The sequence below is a fragment of the Castor canadensis genome, chromosome 7 (assembly GCF_047511655.1).
Source record: "Castor canadensis chromosome 7, mCasCan1.hap1v2, whole genome shotgun sequence".
NCBI classification, from domain to species: Eukaryota; Metazoa; Chordata; class Mammalia; order Rodentia; family Castoridae; genus Castor; species Castor canadensis.
In genome coordinates, this window is record NC_133392.1 from 20,595,665 (window position 1) to 20,608,703 (window position 13,039).

General features: G+C 41.6%; 1 pseudogene; it reads right to left on the reverse strand.

The window, feature by feature from the left end:
- Positions 1–872: 872 nt before the first annotated feature.
- On the reverse strand, positions 873–1,195 carry LOC109698736 (cytochrome c oxidase subunit 7C, mitochondrial pseudogene; annotated as a pseudogene).
- Positions 1,196–13,039: the final 11,844 nt, after the last annotated feature.

Sequence of the window (13,039 nt, forward strand, 5' to 3'; positions counted from 1 at the left end):
TTGCGTCCCGGTGCTCTGTCCCATGGCACATCCAACAGGTGAGTCCATTGTGGGAGAAGGGTGTCTTCTGGCCTCTGTGTAAGTCACCACACAGAGAATGCAGGGGACTAATCCAAGGTCATGCTTGTAAATGGTGTAGATGGTGGACAAGCTCCACCCAACCAGGTTAGTACTATGCGCTCTCAGAGCTCCAGAGTCGCCTGAGTGCTGAGCAGGAAGCCAAAGCTAATCTCAGGCAAAGAGAAGAATTCAGAAGCCTAGGCCCTTTCTTAGAAGTGGCACAAGGGAGAAACAGGTTGACAGAAAGTCACCACAGTCTTGTTTTCTGGCTTTTTTTTTTTTTCAATCTTCACCATCAACGGTATCACCTCCTTCTCTTTTATCCTGAGAATCTTCCTTTGTTTCAAATGGGATACCTGGAATGGACTCCATTTTCTGCAATTGGAAAAAGAGGACTGAGGGCTCCTTTCTTTTGTGCCTTTCCTTATTTAGATAAAGGCTTTATGCTGTGATATCACTGGACGTTAATGTTCACTCAATCCTTTCTGCTCTATTCACATGTGTTTTGTATTCTGTAGCCTTCAGTAGTCTGGTTGGTTTAGTGTTTTGGAGCTCAACACTAAGAAGATCATAATCCTTTGTTAAGACCTGAGGTGATCCAGTGGATTTCCTTCATTCCATGATCTCAGCCAATATATTTAATCTTGGCCCTGCTGTCATGATGCCTTGGCTTTATTTACCCTTCTCATCAGTCCCCAAAATAAGCTCCCTTAGCCCTCATATTCAGGACCAGCCCCATCAAGGCTCCAGGACCATGCCTGTCTTCTGTTAAGCTGCATGCTGAGCTGATCCCAAATCTTCTTTTCTTTTTTTTTTCATGTCATGAGTTTATTTACAAACATATCTAGTATGCTGTAAGTTTAAGAGTTTTATACATTTTCCAAAGAGACTACCCCTCTTGAAACATTCTTCGTATCTGTTACATGGATGAATTAAAATATCCTTATTTCTTAAGCAGTTGGTGTCTTACTATAAAGAATGAAGCAGCAAATCCAGATCCAAAATACAAGGTCATCATAGCCAGTAATCACTATTTGTTTTCCACTGAAAATGGAATATTCTTCCCCGGGCCTTCCTTGTAGTGGTGCTGATGGACCACAGAGGTTGTGAACCTCCGGATGCTCTGCCCCAACATGCCACTGTTGGAAGCTCTGCAAAAAGGCACAGAGATGACAAGCGGAAGAAGGGCCCACACTAGGCCAAGTCCTCCTTGCCTCACGACCTTGTTCCTAAATCTTTTTGCTGCCAACCTGTTTCTCCCTTGTGCCGCTTCTAAGAAAGGGCCTGGGCTCCTGAATTCTTCTCTTTGCCTGAGATTAGCTTTGGCTTCCTGCTCAGCACTCAGGCGACTCTGGAGCTCTGAGAGCGCATAGTACTAACCTGGTTGGGTGGGGCTTGCCCACCATCTACACACTGCATGACCTTGGCTTAGTCCCCTGCATTCTGTGAACCTCAATTTCTTCCTTTCTGAGAAGGAGTAGGAGTGATTTATAACGCTGCCTTGTACAAATGTTGCACAAAATGGGCATTCAGTCAATGTGAGTTTTCATTCCCCCATCTCCCTGTCTTCCCATTTCTTGGGCCTGGAGTGACCAGCTTGACTGACACCACCTGTTGGCTTAAACGTCTATGTTCTATAGAACCCTACAATCATTCACACCTGGTAGAAGGCTCTCATTTTTGCTGGACTCTCCAGATTTGCCACCAGCCTGGACAACCACTTCTCAGTCCCTACTATGTCACTGTGTTTTTGTGCTGCTGTCTGCTCCAGGGAGCACATTTAGGTGCAGAACCCTGATTCTGCCAGCCCACTTCTTACCCTTGCCTTCCCAGGGAGTCACCAGAGACACTGTCTCTCCATCCATTGCACAGGATTCTGTGGTAGCCTGGGGAAGGAGCATGGATGAACTAGTGCAGCCCATCACAGTCCTAAGCACCTGCTTTGCAGAGCATCTGGTAAGGAAGAGGGATCACTGTAAAAAAGAAAATGAAATAAAAGCCATTAAGAATGCTTGAGTCTATGGTATTACTGTAAAGGCTGACAGAAAGGCCTCCACAAAGTGCATATATTGAGGGTAGAATAGTAGCCAACATTTATTTTGCTGAACACCTCTTAAGTGCTTGGTCCTCTTCTAAATGCTGCACACATTCTTTCACTCAAAACCCTATAAGGTGCATGCTATTTATAGTCTAATTTTACATGTAAAGAAACTAAAGCTGAGAATATAGTAATCTTAAACTAGCAGAGGGCACTATAGGAAGGGGACTAGGAAGTAGTGAAGAGGTCTGGCAGAGATGAACCAATGTGGGTTGCAATACACAAGTGCATGGAAGCAACGCTAGGAATCTCTCTGTATGGCTATCTTGACCTCAAACTAGCAAAAACACTGTCTTTCTTATTATCTCTACAACAAAATCGGAGATCAAGAGGGCAGAACAGGTTCTGTCCAGGAGCAGGGGGTAGAGGGGAAGTCAGGGGAGGTGGCCCAAACAATGTATATACATGTAGATATAAAAATGGTAAAATAATTAAAAAAAAGAAACTAAAGCTTAGTGAAATGAAATGACTTGTTCAAGATTACACAGCTAGGAAAAGATGGAACCAGGAAGTTTCACCTGGCGTTCTTTCTGGACACCATGCTGGTATCTGAGAAGCAATGTAATCCCCTCCCCCATACCACATGTAGTGGTCTCATGGTCTCATGTAGGCAGCTGCCATTTACAGATTTGGTGGGAGGGCCTGGGAAATGGGGGTGGCACTCTCAGCACTCTCAGTGATCCTGTGGTAAAGGAAATTGTTTTTGCTGTAATTGTGGGTCCAGGATTAGCACCTATAGATGGAGGCATGGATATCTAGCTGTCCTTTGACAGGGAGATGAAAAAACATGAGGTGTCAGTGGGTGAAAAAACCCATATTCATAAACTGAATTACTCCTTACATCCTTGGTGTAAGTGCAAATTTAGAGGATATATATATGAGACAGACCTGATGCTAATTGGTGGAAATTCTCTTCAGTAACTTGAGAAGAAGCATGGCTCATTAATTCAAACATAATGTTCAGTGTGACTTTAAAATTAAATAGCTAAGATGAAATATCTCATGAGGCAGACATGAAATGTAGTTACTTATATTCTTGGATTTTATTTAAAACCAAATCCACTCTAGGTGATTTTGAGATGCTTCTATTTGGCCTCTTTTCAGTGAACTTCATGCTAAGTTTCCATCCTTTGACTTATGAGGTCATCTCATTCTGTGAGTTAGTGTTATCCAACTCTTGTTGAGTAGCTGTTTTATTGGTACCATGAGGAGACATAGCAGAAAATGTGGTCTCTATTATTGAAAAACTTGCAACATATTGGAAGTAAAGTTTATTGGGCAGACATAGGGATTCATGATATGTGTGATAGAAGCTATACCATTGTATTCTTATCGGCAAGAATCAGAGACTAAATCTGCCCATATTTATGAATAAAAAGTAGAAAGAGGAGGGATTTATGGGAAATTGTTTGTGGAATTGGTAATGAAGTACCAGGAAAAGTTGGTGTTAAAAGGCTGCCATCACTGTGCTGAATCTGCTCTTCAAACAATCCTTCTAATATAGCATCTCTAAGCCATGGCTCAAAGTCCCAGGAATATCTGAATGGTTAAGCCTGGGTCACTGGCCTCTTCCAGGGGGTTGTGGAGAAGCAATGCAGTCTCCCTGACTCCCACTAGTAGAGGAGGCAGTGTGAGGTACCAAGACCTTATAAACTGTAGAATTCTTCCAAACAGGAGATAGAGGTACTAACAGCAATAGAGTGGTGGGTGTTGAATGTGGAACACCAAAAATGAAACAAAACTGCCCCTCATAGAAACCATGGCAAAACAACCAACACTAGAAACATGCTGGCAGATATACCTTGCATTATGCAGTATATGAGGTTTTTAAAAAAGTTGTGTTTATAAGGAATCCTAAGTATTGATACAAAACATAGCCTCAGAATGTTTTTGTTTTAGGTGGAGTTACCCTATCATGGGTTGTTCCAAAGGAGATTGAGCTACACATATAACTAAGAGGTGCCTCAACTTGAATGGATCTTGACGATTTCATCACATACTCCACAACCTCACCTGGTAATTTTTCCTTAAGAATCAGGATTCTCTTTTAAGATTAAAAAACATATTTACTCTTCTTTTTCTATGGCTCTTTAGGGCAGGGAGTAAGCCTGGGTAATTTTTCTTTTACGATTTCTCCTTTGACCGCTTATGTTGGAGAAATGCTATTGCTGATAGACTCAAACCCCATTACAACTAGGAGTGCTTCCAACAGCACAGGTGATTATTGCTTCTTTCCCTGGCAGATGTTTCTTACTTCTCTGCCCCTTGACCAGCAACATTAGGGAAATAAGCTTTTCTTTCTACCCCTTTTTCTCTTTTAATTGAGTACCTGTCACGACGCCCTCCTTTTGGCTTTGAGGTCTTCCTAAGGCCACAGCCCACAATCCTTTCTCCAGGATTGCACCAGGGACCTGTGTTGAGGACAGTTAGACTTGAGTTCAGTATGGATTACATGTTTCCCTCTGTGTACTCCCTCCACCACTCCCAGCCCAGACTGCTTTTCTGTGTGACAAAACCTCATCTGGTCTGTTTTCATGGGCATTTGAAACTGCTGTTCAACTGTATGGACAGTATGTGAGGGCTCCAAGCCTCCCCTGTATCTACTCTCTCTTCTCTCAAGAACTTTTATTTATGTGGCTTCTGCAGGCAGGATTGCAGAAAGAAAAGTATGTGGGCTTCTCTTCTTTCCCAGTCAGCCACCAGAGGGTGGCTCTGAGGACACTCCAGGTCTCAGGCACAGCCTAGTAAACACCAGTGTTCAGAGCCCTAAAGCCCACTCAGAGCTGCATGTCCACATTTGGGAATTGTTTGGCTCATCCATATTTCAAGACAGTATAATTTAGAGATTGATTTTGCTAATCAAGGACAAAAACAAACATATCAACAATAAGGCAAAACAAAACACCAAAGTTTCAGTCTATGGGAAGATTGTTGAAAGAGATATTTTATTACAAAATAGATGGGAGAACATCATGTCACAATAAAGGATAGTCATTTAACTGTTAAGTAATTCACAATATTGTCTTCATTTTGGGGAAGGTGTTGTTGCAAACTTCCTTACTACATACAACATACAAATGACGCCAAGTGGAAGAAACAGACACAAAATGGGGCCCAGGATAAACACAGGTGAAGCAAATCTATGTGGTTAGCCATTCCATGGGTGGGGGTTAGTAAAAAGGAAGGCAGAAAGAGAAGGCTTCTGAGCTACTAGTTAAGTATGTGTCACTGTATGTTTGGTTTGTGACAATCCAGAGACCTGTACTTTTCTATCTTTATCACACTCGAATTGTTAACCCACACACACTACTAACGAGAGCAGTTAGTTGTCTGGGGCTCAGTGAAGAAGTTTGATCTTCGTATCTCATTGAGGAGGCACTGAGCCTCTGAGAGTGGAAGTGCCTCATTCCAGGCTACAGAGCAAGTCAGCGGCAGAACTGGACATAGGTCCCCCGGGTCTGTGGCTTAGCTCAGGGACTCTTTGCTGCTTGGGGATTCCTAGTCCTTTGGTAATCACGTGGTTGGAGGCTGCTCTGGCAGGAGAGGTCCCTCCTGGCTGCCTTGGGAGAGTTCATGGAGAGGAGGTTCAATGCATATTGTCGGGAGATGCGTGGAATTAGTGTTGTTGATATCCTGTCCTCAGCCTGAGGCCCTCATTCCCTCTGCGGAAGAGCTGTCTACTTCCCACCTGTAAGTCCTTTGCTTGTGATCGCTTCATTTACTATTTGGAGAAGAAAATTCCTCGCCTTTCCAAGGCACACTCTTCTCCCCTTGCTCCTTTGAGTCTATCCAAGCCTCCTTAGTCTATGAATTCTTCTTGCATTTGCATCTTTAATCCTTTTTCCTTTCCAAAGGATCCTCTCCTTCTGACTACAAATATACTCAATATATTTTTCCTTTCTAAAAAAAAAACGCAAAAAACAAATCCCTTCCCTAGTCCTGATTAATGAGATAGCAGATATTTGAGAAGTGCCTACGCTGGCCACTATAAGGCACTGTCCCTGCTCACAGCCTAGCAGGTTTGCCCCCTGAGTTGTTAATGTCTTTAGATTTTTCCATGAACCAGAGTCCATCTTCATTTGTTCTACCCACTGTTTTTTTTGGTGGTACTGGAGTTTGAAGTCAGGGCTTCACCCTTGCTAGGCAGGTGCTTGATGCTTGAGCCATGCGTCTAGCCCTTTAGGCTCTAGTTATTTTGGAGAGAGGGTCTCGATTTTTTGCTCAGGCTGGTCTGAACTGAGATCCTCCTATTTTAAGTTTCCTGCTATCTCTGGGATGAGAGGTGCTTGCCACCACATCAAATCTTTTTCCATTGAGAGGGAGTCTTGCAAACTTTTTTTTTTTTTTTTGGCCTGGGCTGACTTGAAACCATGATCACCCATCCCAGCTTCCCAACTAGCTAGGATTATAGGCATGAGCCATGGCACCTGGCTTCCTCCTTCACCTAATCTGGCTCCCATCACCACTGCCATTTTATTTTATCTTATGATTTTATTTTACTTTCCAATGTCCTCTTAGTAGGATGAACACATGTACTAGGTGACTTGGGACAGTCTCATCTTATACCAGTTCTCCAGTGTAGTTATTAATAGCACCCTATTTCTTTTTTTTTTATTGTTTTATTATTCATATGTGCATACAAGGCTTGGTTCATTTCTCCCCCCTGCCCCCACCCCCTCCCTTACCACCCTCTCTGCCCCCTCCCTCTCCCCCCCACTCCCTCAATACCCAGCAGAAACTATTTTGCCCTTATCTCTAATTTTGTTGAAGAGAGAGTATAAGCAATAATAGGAAGGAACAAGTATTCCTGGTTGAGATAAGGATAGCTATACAGGGAGCTGACTCACATTAATTTCCTGTGCGTGTGTGTTACCTTCTAGGTTGATTCTTTTTGATCTGACCTTTTCTCTAGTTCCTGGTCCCTTTTTCCTATTGGCCTCAGTAATAGCACCCTATTTCACTCAAGTATTCTGCTTTGGATTTTAAGCTCTATGGCCACCTTCCTCATGTACAGTGGCCCTTTCTTTTTCTCAATTGTGCTGATCCTTGTGTCAATTTTGGCAAAGTATCCAACTGTACATTATGTACACATATCACAATGAAACCTCTCTGTATAATTACCTTATGCTAACTTAAAAAAAATCTTTAAAAAAGAGCTCAGACCTTTGACATCAAGCAGAGGCTGAATTCAAATCCTAGCCCCTCATCTATGCAAAAGCTCTGGGTTTCAGTTTCTGTATTTGTAAACCAAGGAGTAAAAGTTCTCTAGATCCCTCCCAGGGTGGTCACTGAGCTCAGGGAAGCATTTAGAGTGTTTGGCTCTGCTCCAAGCGCAGAGGAGCGCTAAGTGGAGCTGTTCCTGCTGTTGCTCCCTCTGGGTAGCTTGCTTCTCTCTGGATTGCTGGGCTTCCCATTGTTACTGCCTTGCTTTTGATGCTTTTTAAGTTCCTTCTCCATTTACCAGCTTTTTCCCACCTGAACCTACTGGGACTCTGCTGAGAACCTTTCATTTCTGGTTCTTGGGATTCAGCCTAGCTTTGTGATAGAGAGGGTGGGCTATGGAGATAGGTGCCCTGGTTCAAAGCACTATGGTGACCAGTGCTGTCACTTACCAGTTGAGTACACTTGGGTAAGTTATTTGACTTCTTGGTGTCCCAGTGATCATACCTGTAAATTAGGGACAGTGCCTTCATAGGGCACTTCTGAGACTTGCGAGCTAAGATGGGCATCAGGTGCTCTGGACAGTGCCTAGTACCCAGTAAGCACCTGCTACATGTTACTAGTCCCTGCTCCCCAGGTGTTCTTCATCCATTCCTTTCTCCCCCACATTCCCTTGTTGGAGTTGTGTCCATGCTGCCTTTGTGGGGCCCTCACAACCCTTTTCTCTCTTCCCTCTGCTACTACCCTGGCTATTTCAAATCTTTGTTCCTTTTTTCTTATCTGTGGAAACAATCTCATACCAGCATCTCTGCTACAAATCTTTTCCATTTCTGACCCATTTTCTACGTGAATAGCAACTTAATTTTTCTAAAAATCATGCCACTCCTTTGCTCTAAAATCTCCTAAGGTTTCCCATTGTTCATAGACTTTAGATCAAATCCCTAGTCTTGCCTTTCAAGCTCCCCCCATCTGGACCCCACCAACAGAACCAATTTCCTTCTGTTGTACTCTCTCTGCACCCAAAGATTCCTGGCCTGCTCTTTCCTTCTCATGTCCTCTCCACTCATGCTTACTGTTATCTTGGCAGCAGGAATGCATAGTCCAGCTAATAGAAATAGCAGCTCAAACATGAGAAATATGTTCAAAGGCCAGGCCACAGACTGGTAAGCTTTCCCTGCATCTTTCTCATATCTATAGTATCTCTGCAGGCCCAAAGCCAGTACTGGAGGTCGGTTGCCAAGGAGCCACTTGGAGATGGTTTGAAACACTATTCCTCCAGAAACACATGTGCCAACTTAGCATCGAGAAGGGAACACAGAGTGAGCTCAATAATGAAAGTACATTGTTATTATTAACCTCTGGCTAGTGTTTCCCTCCTCTCACCAGGCAGTTCTGTAGCCTTTTTCCTTCCTTTGCATCAATAATTTTCATACTGGTTTTGAAACCCCAATCCAATTATGCCAATCCTCTGCTTAAAATCCCCCAACACTTCTTTGTCTTTCAAAATAAAGCTCTTGGAACACAGAGTTAGAGAACGACCTGATCTGATGTCAGCCTTCCTTTCTAGACTTCTCTGTCAACACCCTCTCCTTGGCTCTCTTTGCTCCGGCCCTACACCCTTCTTTTAGCCCATGATAACTTCTGGATTCCTTCCCATTGATGTTTTACCATGCCACTTGCTCTGTCGGGTGTGCTCATCTTCTCTATCTCCTGTCACCTCTCACTCACTTCAGATCTCACTGGGGCTTCACTTTCTCAGGGAAGTATTTCCTGATCTTCCCTGTCAGCTCAGAAGCCTGACCAGAAACCTTAGGCTACTTAAAAAAATTATTTTACTTTTGAATTAATATACATTAATAATGGAGGGGGATTCATTGCGATAATTCCATGCATTTTTACAGTGGCACTTTGAACAAGTTCACCCCCTTCATTATATTCCCATTTCCCCCTCCCTCCACTCCTTAGGCTCTGATCCTCCTGGGTTTTTAACTTCACAGTGTAAGAGATTGTATTTGTTCTTCCCACATTTTCACATCTAGCAGAATACCTGGCACATGGTAGCAAAGTTTCATTAATTATTTTCTATTCATTCAACAAATATTTATTTAGTGTCTGCTAACTGATTCTAGTGACTGGTTCATAAAGTGAAAGGAATGTAAAACAAAAGATAATGGTGCAATCACTGGAGGAAAAGAAGTCTTAGAGGTGATATGATTTAAAGAGGCAAATAAAAAAAAAAGAAAGTGGAGAAATAGCTCTAGTTTCTGATTTCTGACCAAAAAAAAAGGCTCTTGTCATGCCCCTCTTTAACTCACCTCTACTATTAAGTACTGTAGTTTCCCAAGGATTACCAGGTTACTGATGTAGCCCAGACTTCCTAAAAGACATCAAGACAGTAGTGGGGAGCTTTTCAGAACCCTGGGGAATCAACTGAGAATTTTTATTTCATTTGGCAAATTTGTACTTAGACGTAGTCTTTTATGGGGCAGCTCTGAAAGGTCAGGAGCAGCAGGAACAGCCTCACCTGTTCAGAAGTGTCTCAGCCATAAACCAGAATGTACTTTAAAGAGTTGCAGCCTTGATTTATTTATGCCAACTAAGATGTATCTTGAGAACATTATCTTTCAAAATGGAATTCTAAATTCTGGAGACAATGAACTGCTTTTGAAGGAAAATTTGTGCTGACATGATAATTTGAGAACATCAGTTTGAGTCTTTGTGTCCAGAATTTACTGAATTGTAGAGTCAATATACAATACATCATCTCTCAGTATTTGTATTATAAATATTTCCAGGCTTTAAATATGTGCCATGATTAGGTGTTAGTAGCCAACTAAGGGTTTGAATACGGGTTTAAGGCAATGAAATGGAAATATTTCTTTTCAGTTCAGCATGTTTTCATCTGGGAACTTTAAAAATACATCACAACAGAAATTCTGAATATCACAGAGGAAACCCCATCTCTAAGATCAGAGCTTTTCTGGTGATTTCAGAATTGAGCAATTGGATCCTGAGTCTTGGTCTTTAGTGTTTCCATTTGTTAGAAGAAACATTCCCTAAAAATGCTCATAGGAATTCTCAGTTTTTTCACAAAGTTGTTCTGGTATTAGATAATATTACTCCAAAAGTAAATAAAGAGTGAAAATGAGTTTTAATGCAGAAATGGCCTCGAAAACAAATGAACAAACGTTCAACAAATATTACTGTGTATTATGTAATGAGCTATTTAGTACCTAGTTTGAGATGCTAGGTAGGGCTTCCCAGCACCATAGAGGTCAAGAGAACATTGAAGGTTCAAATCCATGTCCCATGAAAGTCCACATTTCTCTAAAGGAAGGAACTATTTAAGAGGAGAGATAAGGCAAATTCATCAATAATGATAACAGAGAAGTAGAGAATACAGAGGAGAAAGAGAGAGGCGTATTCCCAGCTAAAAGTACAAGAGGAAGTTTCTTGGAATTGTGGAGATGTGTGGACAGGAAGGGAGAAAACACAAATGTGTACTGAGATGAAAAGGTTAAGCAGAGACATGGCAGGAAAGCATGAGGCAGGTCAGGGAAGGACTGTCCATGGTCTGGTTAGAGCATGTAGCACATGAAGGGGTGTGGTAAGCATTACATGGAAGGCAAGAGAAGGCTAGATTATTGGGGATTTAGGAAGTCAAGGATTTTGCCCTTTCTTCTGTAGTCCATGGACAAATGATCCAGATGTTAAGCAACATAAAGACTTATTCTTATCCTTGACACTAATGACATTCATGTACTGTGGTTTGTTTCAGTACTTGTTTTTAATTCTTTTGGGTATAAACTAGACCTGGGAGCAGGCAAATTCCATTGTTCATCTTGGCCTTATGGACAAGTCCATTCTGTGTTTACAGTTTGGTCCTAAATCCTCCCCAAGAAATTCAAAAGCACTGTTTCCCCCCTTTGCTTGAATATTTCCTTTAAATGAGTTTCACATTCTCTTTTTTGAGGGGTGTTATGGGATAGGATAATGGATATACAATTAGAACCCAGAAGACTGGGCCGCATAGGACAAGATCTATTATTTGGCTGGGTAACTGCATTCTTCAAATTAGACAAGCCTCCATTTGTTCAACTGTGCCTCCTTTTCATCTCAAGGCTCTAATTAGCATCAAGTCAATTGGTGTTTTGGAAATCATTTTTCAAATATTGATGATTGCTCTTGATTAGTATGTACTCAGACCTTACAGTCTTAGGCCAGAGGTAATTTTTGAGATAAACTATTGCAAAATGCTGTCATCTCACAGATCTGAGATCTGACTTTGAGGTCTGGGCCATTCAATCTCACCTCAGCCAGACCATGTCCTGAGGCTCAGTCAAATCTTCTGTTCTTTCTTCCTCTAGTTGGAGATAAACAACAACAAAAACTGTTTCTTAGAGTCATTCCTTGAGTCAACTGAGCTCAGCTGCATCTCCAAGTCTGGCTGCCTTATGACCTCTCCTGTGTTCCATTCCCCAGGCATGGGAGGGAAGCCAGTCCTTTCCCAGCCTCACTGGTTAGTGTCACTGGGAGTTTTCTTATTTGTATTCCTGTCAGTGACACATTTAATGAACCAAAGCCTGTGTTTAAAGCAATAACCAGCATGTAGTTTATGAAATAAAAGATTGATATCAGCTTCATGAAACTCAGGCAAAAGCAATATCTTTTCTATATCTTGCTATGCCTTTTACTCCAGGAACCTTCATATTCTGTGGCCACTAAAAAATGAAATAACAATAATAATAATGACAACAATAAAAAGGGAGATATGTTCCAAGAGCCATACTCTTAAGTATTGTCATCTTTAATTTCTTTATTGATTTAATAACAACAGAAGATTATACTTATTACTGTCTTCAGTTTTCAAGTAATTTTTCACTTGTAAAAGAAAGATTCATAGTATGTGGCTTGAAGGTTAATGTTTTGTTTGTCACCTGGCTTATTTATGCATTGGGAGCCTGGGCAGCCAAAATATTTGGCTGTAGCACTACCCTGTTACTCCTGAGGAAGGTAAAAATCAGGAGATGAGAGAAAGATTTGTTTTTCTTATGACATGAAACATTCTGGAAAGTAGGTCAGCTTTATGCTTGCTCCTCTAGAGTGCATCTCATTTCACAGGCTGGGCTATTTATTTGCATCCAGAAGGCACAAGTGCCCGCAGTAAGTATAGGCTGACACTTGTGACCCAACATAATTTGGCTCCAAGGAGATCTTCCACTCTATCTTCTGATACTTATCTTTCCAAACCCAATAACTTGATCAAACTGGACACTTTCCATTCCCTGTGTGATTATTTTCAATTTAGTTTTTATCCAATCAGATAACTTTCATCCTTTAATTAGAATGTTTAGTCTATTTGCCTTTAATTGGGGTGAGTCTACCCTCTTATTGTTTGCTTTCTATTTGGGTCATCTGTTCCTTTTCTCCTCCTTTCCTGCATTTTTTTTTTCACAGTTAACCATTTTCAGTATGTTATTTTATCTTTGATAATGGCCTTCATGCTAAATCTATCATCCCTTTTATTTCTGTGTCTGTTTCTATTGATTAATTATTCAGATTTTCATTCTTTTTCACATAAATAGTATGTCTTGATTTACACTGGGTGCCTTAGTGTAAATTACCTGAACTTCATTGTCATCCTTAGTAGATCTTTACAGACCCTGCTAATAACCAGTGGGTTAATCAGCTCACATTGCATGAAGGGTCCTCTGAACCAAA